The following is a 9085-nucleotide window of genomic DNA, read 5'->3' on the forward strand; positions in this document are numbered from 1 at the left end:
ACCCTTCGGAAATGTGAGGAGAAGCGAGTTTTCGCGCAGCAGGCTCCACGGGTGTTTAAATTACGAAATCCAACGTGCCCGGCTCCGCGAACGTCCGTGAAAATGTGGCGCGGCCGCGCGGAAAGCGGTTACCCGCGGCCAGCGCCGCCCTCTCGCCAGCAATATCACCCCCCGTCGCGACGACTCATCCCTGCCGAGCGTTCGAGCCGATATTATGAAACTTACAAACAGTATCTTAGCTCCTGCTCGCCACTTCTGCCGGCACACGTAGCGCAGGAAAGGGCGCACTCCTGCTAGGAGGGGAGGGAAGGCCGCAAACTCGACCGAGATAAAGTTAAAATTGACTCTTCAACGTCGATGCCGAGAGCCTTCGGAAGTTGCTAAGTAGTTCCGAGACGACGCGGTCCTCGCCCCAGCCAGCGGTACCTCGTTTTCCACCTACTGCTACCGCGGAACGCGGTATTTCCTATCCTTCGATCGCGATGTTATCCGCGATCCGGGACCAGATCAGTTCGAACCGGAGCTCGGTCTACGGGGGGGGCGAGAACGGCGGCGCGCTTGGGTGCCAAAGATCCAGGGGGTGGAAACGACTCGGTAGTGTTCGCGCGTTTCTGGATTATTCATGACACTTTATGGCTACGCGAAGGGCAGGAGCTCTCTATCCGCGGGAAGCGTCCGGAGAGCAGGATTTACGTGCTCGAGAAGAGTGATCGCAGCCGCGTCATTAAATCAATCGAGGGATCGGCGAAAGCCCACTGGGGAAGAAGCAATTTAATCGCGAACGGGAGGCAGCCGTTGCTGGCGGAACGAGGAGAAAAGAAAGGAGACTCGATTCATACGGCATGAACGATATTGGAGGCGCTCCGAAACGGCGCTCGGGAAGGATATCCGATCGCAAGGAACCGCTCGCCGCAAGGAAAAACTACGGCAACCTGCCAACGATGAATCTTCACCCGGTGGTCTAGGATCCCGTGCCCTCGCCCCGTTCCTCCTTATTTCCTCTGAACACCCTCGCACACTCTCCACTCGCCGTCTCCTTCGCGAGCGCGACACGTATCACGAGCCCTCTCCGTCTCTCCTCTGCTAATCCCTCGGCAGTGGTTCGGTCCGGCGAGAATGAGGGATCTCGAGATCGATAGAGTGGCCTGTCCACCGGCAAAAAGAGTGCCCCTCGATCTTCCGCCCTCCAACCCTCCTCGCTCGACCGCCGCCCGTCTCCTTCAGCTCCTCCTCTCGCCCAGAAAGGGAGGGAAGTCCTCTCGCCTCTCTTGTGTACACGCTAGCCCGAATTTCCGCTTTCCAGCGTCGCCGCGAACTTGCTCGTTAAACTCAGAACGACGTCCACGCTCTCCCGTGAAATTTAATGCCCCGCTTTCTTGCCATAATTTCCAGCGGAACCGACTCCCCACCCGTGCACGCGCCGCAAGGATTCGTGACACCGTATCAGGCGTCGGTTTTGCATCGTTGTTGAGTGAATCAGTAGAATCGTCAGCAACTTTTCCGCTTTCGTTCAAGTGGGAACTTTTAACACAACTGTGGGTGGGAGGAAGCCGAGGAGGCAGTCTCCAAGGCTGGCCAGCGCGGGGAATGAATGTTTAGAAGAGATATGCGCGACGAGTGGTTGTTTAGGTTGAGTGTCGATCGCAGTCGGATATGATTCTGAGAATGCACGTGGAGATGGTGCGTGTGTGTTTTGGAAAAGCGTGAGGTGATGGCTCATCGAAGGGCGGGTCACCAGAGCCGAGGTAGAGACGCGAACGAAGCCGCATCGAGACGTATAGAATACTTAAATATATAATGAACTTATTAGAGTTACGCGAGTTACATAATTATTCACCCTGCTTCTGATCCAGTCGCTTTCCAATCCCACACAACTTCCAACGCGCTGTCGCGAATGCACTAGCTTCGCGTGTCCATTGTTCGTGACCGGAGCGCGGGGAATTGTCTTTGAATTTTTGAGGACGAAGTTAGACTTGCTCAGAATTTACGGATACCTCGTCACGCGTGTCGTTATGAAATACAGGAGCGCGGAGAGCCCAGAGGGTCTCGATTTTGAAATTAATACGAGTCACGTACTCGGGGACAGGGTGTAACGGAGCGATTCGGAACAGGAAGAACACGAGCGTACGTGAAATTAAACGGTGCACTTTGACGTCACGAATCTCGCCGTGCCCGGAGACAACGAGCGAGTGATTTCTTCGCATAATGGTACAGCTCGACAGGTATCCCTTTTGATTCCCCGTAAATCGACAGCCTCCTAACTGAACAGGCATGCGCGAGCTTCCCTCGACTCTGACACTTTATCCTGTCAGGATGTAAAGTCGACGGCAAAGTTTCATTGCGACGGTGCATACAATATCGGGCATCGTCCCTCGGTTCTGTTCAGAAAACGGATTTCAATTTGCTCCTCGCTCGATGGATGGCCGATAAATGGCCGTCTATCTCGCTCGCCCTGCGAGCAAGAAGTCGCGTCCGCGTTTTTTGCCAGGGCAAAAAGAACCGCGCCTTCCCCGACGTTCTGTTGCACCCTCTTGCTCCTTTTTCGCCAGCCGATTGACGTCAGCGTCGATCCATCTGTGCGACAGAATCGATTATACCTGTAGAACGGCGGCATTCGCTGCGTGCAAGCTTCGAGAAGAAACCTTGGCTCTCTCGCCGCGGATGCGATGAAATCGGGATACGAATAAAACGACCCGGTTCGTTTCTATTTCCAACGCCAATGCCGCGTGCAGAGCGTTGCATATTCTCCGTAAAGGGAGCTAAAACAGCGCCGCATAAACTGCCTTAAATCGTATCATTAGAAGAGCGATATAGTCCCTGTCAGATTAAACGATCATAATTAACGGGAGAGCTCGTAAAATCGAAAGGGAGAAGAGGAACGAGAGACGTTATAGTCGCTTTGTAGCCACAGCGGTCAAGGACCAACGACTTCGATTAACTTGTCCGAAGTGGACAGTGCGCTGGATGGTATGGAAGGTTTACGGCGGGACCTTGAGGGCCATAAGTTTTCCATAGCGGTCGATCCTTGAAATACGGCTCGCGGGCTGACGCGCGGCGAATTAATCTCCGGCGCGAAACCGGAAGACCGGGGGTGGTTATAGAATTGGCCAGACCTGGGGCCGGCGCGGTGGGCGAGGGAGTGATAGCCTGAAAGGACTGAAACTGCAACGGGAACCGTCGAATGTCGCTCGGGAATGAAAATTGGTATAGACGTAGTTCGCTTGCACGGGCGCATATTGTATGACACCGCGAGATTCCGATGATTTATTACGTAATATCACGGCTGCGCTGGAGATCCCGACACTCTGCCGCCCGCCCGCCCACGCCTCGCCGCCCTATCTATCCCGCGCGATCGCTTCCGCGCCCTCTTTCTCTCTCCCCTGTTTTTCTATTGGCCGGCGCTACACTTGGAGACTTTCCAATTGAAAATTTGACTTTAACGGGCCCATCGACCGGAAGATCTTCGCGATTCCATCGTTTACGGGCGAAGATACGCTTATCGCGATACCGTTACTGTGCGATATTTGGGGAGACGCTAGCAGTAGGAGACACAAAGGGGTAGTTCCCTCAGTTGGCAATGGATGAAACGGCTTGATAACGATTATAAAGGTCCCGGTTGAACCCGTGAGAGAATCAATGTTGCTTCAGATCCCCTTTATGCATAATTGAGGATGAAGGACAACATCGAGTACTTCCTGAAGCCTGCAGCTTGCACCCTCTCAGAATTTCTTTCACGCAGCTGTTGAGAACCTCTGGATAAGTACTGAGAAAGGTTCGAGGCGGGAGGCGAAGGGTTGCAAAGGCATTAACGAGGATCCGGCGAGATCAAAGGGGAGTAGAATCAGCAGATTCTACTGCAAACTCGTGGTCGGCGCTGCCAGCGAACCGAGCATTTCGCGCCAACGAAAATGAAGAGAGCATTTTCCAATTTTCGTCTGTATATGACGTCGGGGTCTTAGCCGCTGGAATCCAGAATGCCCGATACGTGATGGCGTTACCGATTTCGCCCGCGAAGAAGCTCGAGCACAGCCGCGGAATGATAACGCTTCCAACGAGCCGAGACCTCTTTTTCTGCCCGTGCAACCGGCAACGTGCCTGCACGCTGTATTAGCTCGAACGTTCTTCCTCTGATGAGGGAAAGATCGACGAGAAAAGCGGGAAAGATTGATGGAATCCTTGACCTGCAATCAAACTTAAAGAACCTTCTTGTTCATTAGTGGAAGGATATGGAGATACAATCTCTATTAGACTAATAAACACGACCCTTCTGGGAAGAATAACAAAGGAATTTGGAACAGCTCCAGCTTCCAGTATCATTCTTATCTCGCAAAACAGCTTTTACTCAGAAGGGTGTCCAGAAGGGGTATTTTATCAAAGCGACAGAAATGCCCCATCCGTCTTTCCCTGCGTCTTGTTACGCGAGTAGCAATATTGTTGCAGGGTTTCCTAATTAACCCAAGCAGTACCAGTATTCCCTTTGCCGAGGGAATGCTTCTTATTGCAGCCAGCTTGCAGAATATGGTCCCAAAGCGAATAGTTAGGTAAACAGGAAGAAGCACGCACTGGTTACGTGTGTAAACGATGCAATAACACAGAATGCAATGCTTGTTCGCGAATTCCTCCGCCGGTAGTTTCGCAGAACTCGCGCGACCCTCGTAAAACATTCGAGCCGCGAGTCTAAGCATCCCAACTAGGTATCATCAGACCAAAGATTCCATCTTCAATCTCGCTGAGCAGAATCAGTGGCTTCGCTCCTGAGAATGAATGTCGCCACGACCGCTTTGGGATATACCTCCAATTCGAAGGCTGTCTTCTCCGAAAAGCAGCGATAAACTTCGCACGAAAGGCTCCGCGTGTCGCTGGGATTTTGGTCTCTGTTCGTTTGTCCACTGCGTGCTGATTTTCAGATTTTCTAAGCGCTTCCACCTCGGGGACGTTATTCCCCGTTTTCCTGCTCTGAAGTCGGAGTTAAATCTGAGTTCCCGGGGATTCCATTTCTCCTCGGTTAAGTAGAGCGGGCGCGTACACAGGAGCAGCTGCTTATTATTATCTCTAAGTTACGTCTCTTCCCAGCGGTGCGTCGTTAGTTACATATCAGCGGTTGAAAATTGCAGGTTTACATACGTTACGGCACAGATTGCATCGTAAAGTAATTTTACAGCTGTAATGGAGTGCGAGGCGGTCGAGGGGGAGCGCGCCGGATGCACCGCTTGATCAGAAACACCGTGGCAAGGAGGAAAGAAGGAAATTAAAGAGAATGGAGCAGCATTATCCCGTCGAAGGTAATCCAAAATCAAGGTCGCTCGTGTTCGAAATGTCACAAATTATGAAGCGACACGATTTGCCAAAAAATACACGAATCCATCCAGGTACCTGCACGCTTACATTTATGGGTGGTCTTGTCCAGCTCGACTAAATGGTGCAATTAATTAGCAGAAATTGAAAACCGAGGGCCAACACGAATCAATTCGCGTTGCCGAACTTGGTCAACCATTCGATCGCTCGTTTCCATTTTCAGTGCCCCGCACACGTTCCCAATGAACCGTCCTAATTGGCTGAAGACATTATTGGGGGAAAATACACGGCATCGAAATTTCCCGACCTCGATTCGATTCTCAGACCGGAGGAGAATGGTAATGTTCGCCTCGAATTTTGCGGCAACGTTTCGAAATCAACGGTCTTCGGTTGTGCACAGATTCTACGCTATTTCCGAGAGGAAATGGTTACTCTACCCTGTTCCAGTTGTAAAAGCAAGAATTACAGCTACCAGAGAAACGTAACGAAATACCGAATGGATAGAAAATCTAATTGCGAGGCCTTCCCTAAAAACTGCTGCAGAATTTGCCGACAAATTCGTCGAAATAGAAGCGAAGCTTTCTCCTTAGACACTTGACTTTTCCTGGCTAAACAAACCAGCTTCAAAGAGATTACCTTTTAGTCTGCCACGTGACGAGTATCGCGACTGAAGAGCTAGCGAGGCGCTAATGAGATTTCCTCCAATTCCTCCTTTCTGTAGCAGAGAACCTATTCCTATCCCCTAAATCTTTACCAAGCCTCTTGATTTCATCTCGATCCAAGGAAATCGAACCCAAACGCAGGGGATGTTGGGCCGGAAATCACAATGGGCGCGTTAATCTCGACGCGACAGCGTGGCTCATTAACTCTGGACGCTTTAATCATCCAGCATCTGAAGGAAAACGCGGTTTCTGTAAACCACCAGCGACGAAGTATATTGCACCGCGCAGCGTGAGTTATACTTCATTTGCGCGGGCAACGATTAATGGCCATTAGTCGATGCTAGATCTTAATTAGCCCACGGTTCCGCGCCCTTAATTACACCCCACTTTGTCGGCGTTTCTTTCGCCAGCGTTGCGAGCGGGCACGTGTTAGCACGGGGAGTAACTTTTTCCCCAATGTTTGCCGATCCCTGTGATAGCAGTTACGATCAATTTCATCAAAAGGGAAGCAGTGGACGGTGGTTAAACTGCGCTCGTTGAAATAACTTTAAAAATCGTTGACCCAGGCGAATCCATTAAAGTCAATTTGCTTTTTTCCCGGAAATGTTGCATGAAATTGCAGCGAAAAGTTTCGGAAATTCTATGTTGCAGGGCGTGCTCGGCTGCCCTTTAGCGAGGTATGGATATTCCATGAAAAGCTTTGGAAATTACTGGCCGACGTTGATGTCAAGTTTCGAAAAGCTCGGAAAGTTCAGTTGGCGACCTGTCGACCTCATCTACTTCGGGTACAGTTTATAATCGCGCCCACACGGCGAATAATTATAGCTTTTTTTTTCATCTTGTCGCGGGATTACCGTCGCGTCTTTCAATCTTCCCTCGTCCTTCGTCGGATTTCGAGCTCCCTCTTCTCCCGCAGCAACGTTAATTGGCAAGATTAATCACCGACGTCGCGACGCACCGGACAACCCTCGGGCACTCACTTTTCGGTTCTACTAAAATTGCTCTTGCTTTAATCTATTTTCCCTCGGGGATAGCTCGTCATCGTTCCATGCGTTGCAATTGCATCGACGCAGCAAGCCGCGGGGCCTCGAAGTGCAACGAGCACTTTCCACGCTGACATTTAAATTCGCGCGTCTCCAACAAAAATCCTAGAAGCGCGTGCACGCGGCTCGAAGGGAGTAACCGCCGCCGCAAGGAGATTTACTCGCGACTCGTGCTGCGTTCAAGTTTTCTAATTAAGTACACCTAATGAGGAAACGCGGCGTCTCGCCGGCCGTGTAAATGCGAAGTCTGCAGCCGCGGCCGCGAGCTGCGTAACGTCGTTGCATACAAACCGCTGTCATTTGCGGCAATACTGGAAACTCACGCACTTGTGTTTGCTTAAGGGGATGACGTCGAGACGGATGGGGCAAGTTGAGATTCCGTAGACAAGCAAATGGAAGGCGAGCTGCAGTTACACAAGAGGAAGAATCAGCCCCACCCCTGACGCCAACTGGAGGGTGAACGAGCCCCGACGAGAGTTGCATCAGGGATCAATAGAATTATCTGAATTAACGCGCAGCTTGGATCCCGCAAAGCATCGCAAGTGCACGCCCTCGCAGCAAGTATCTTATTGTGCATCTGCATGCATATCGCATAAGACATTAGAAATATTCCATTCGCGCGGGGGATGCACGTAATTCCCAGCGAAGTGGTCGTCTCGAAATCTTAACCGACCGCGTTACGACCGCGCACCCGAGGATTCTTTTGAAAGTGTAATCGCGCGGGCGCAGCTACGCTCGCGACCGAATTGAATTTCACAATCCACCGAGGAAAGAAGTACCGCGAAGAGAGAAGAAGTACTCACGACGATAGCATGCACGGCATTTTATGCTGCTCTGGAGTCGCTGAACGCTGCCAAGGGAAACTTTATCTTTATTAACTCTCGGCTCGACTACGCTTCCGCTCCGTCCGCCGCCGGCTCGGATTTTCGGCTGTCCCGACGTCGTAAAGCAAATCGACGCAACGCTCAAGATAAAGAGCCGCGGAATAAAGGCACTCGCGTATCTCGAACATGAAAGTCGGCGATCTTCCAGCGGAAAGTCCCTGGATCTCCTTCGTGAAACAGTCGAGCGTGTGCGGGACGCGTCCCTGGCAAATTACACCCGCCGAGGAGCCCAGCGCCTTTTAACCGTTCCGACTGACCGTCGAAGTATAGTAATTTCTGTCTGTAGATGGACGAGAATCGCGTCGGTTCAGCGTCACAACGACGTCTAATAAGCGACTTTCAGCGTCCTATCGCGGCGCACCGATCGTTACGTGGAAAACGCGCAATCTGCCGAGTCAGGCCGACTCCTGCCTTGATTTCGTGGCCACCGTGCACGCGAGGATCGGCTGCCAACCGACAATTGTGACTATTAAAGTCCAGGACCCGGCCGATTTAACCGATCGTCCAGCAATGTCTGGAGCGCGGCTGACAAACGACGCGGGGTTTATTGCAGCGTTTTGGCGCTTCATCGGCAGTTAAGATAAGAATCGTGGAGGTTCGTGGATGCGTTAGCGCGTGGAACGATACCCCGTTTAACCCTTCGCTCTCTGGTACAATTAAAACGGCAATTTGGTGACGTTCGCTGTGGTTATTGGGCTATTGTTGCGTAACGATTACGGGGAGCTCTTGTTCTCTCTACGCTATCTTTACTTTTCCCTGGAGTTTTCAGTCTTGCTTGCCATGTTGTCGGGAATAGCAGGGAGGATTATACCGTACACGAAATCAGGTGGTTGCTGAAGATCGCTGAGGGACTGCTCCCTCAGCACGTCGTCTCTGCGTGGCTATTATTCTATCTCTAATTTACTCTTAAAGTACATACGTACTCACATGCGCCGTACACTTCCGCTATGCAGCTTGTTGCTCGTAGAATCTTTACAGCATCCCCGAGAAGTCGTTGTGGCCGGTCCTCTTATGCTTTCCTCTCGTTCTTCCACGCACCAGAACAGCACTTGAAAGTTTACACACAGACATTGTAAGAACAGGCCGTTTTGCACAGAAATTAATTAATAAATAGGTACAAGTTTTGTCAATAATATTAAATCAGTGGTTCCCGGGGGTCGTGAGGTGTTTCTGGGGGTCGCCTGGATTATTTTTAGTTGAC

At 51.3% G+C, this 9085-nt stretch overlaps 1 protein-coding gene across 1 annotated transcript in view; it reads right to left on the reverse strand.

Annotated features, from left to right (window-relative positions):
* Positions 1-8884, reverse strand: part of LOC143376366 (igLON family member 5) — a 93144-nt gene extending 84260 nt beyond the window's left edge. The window contains exon 1 of the mRNA XM_076826624.1: positions 8808-8884. The gene's annotated coding sequence lies outside the window, so the exon portion shown is untranslated. The remainder of the gene's footprint in view (positions 1-8807) is intronic.
* Positions 8885-9085: the final 201 nt, after the last annotated feature.

Source organism: Andrena cerasifolii, chromosome 14 (genome assembly GCF_050908995.1).
Source record: "Andrena cerasifolii isolate SP2316 chromosome 14, iyAndCera1_principal, whole genome shotgun sequence".
NCBI classification, from domain to species: Eukaryota; Metazoa; Arthropoda; class Insecta; order Hymenoptera; family Andrenidae; genus Andrena; species Andrena cerasifolii.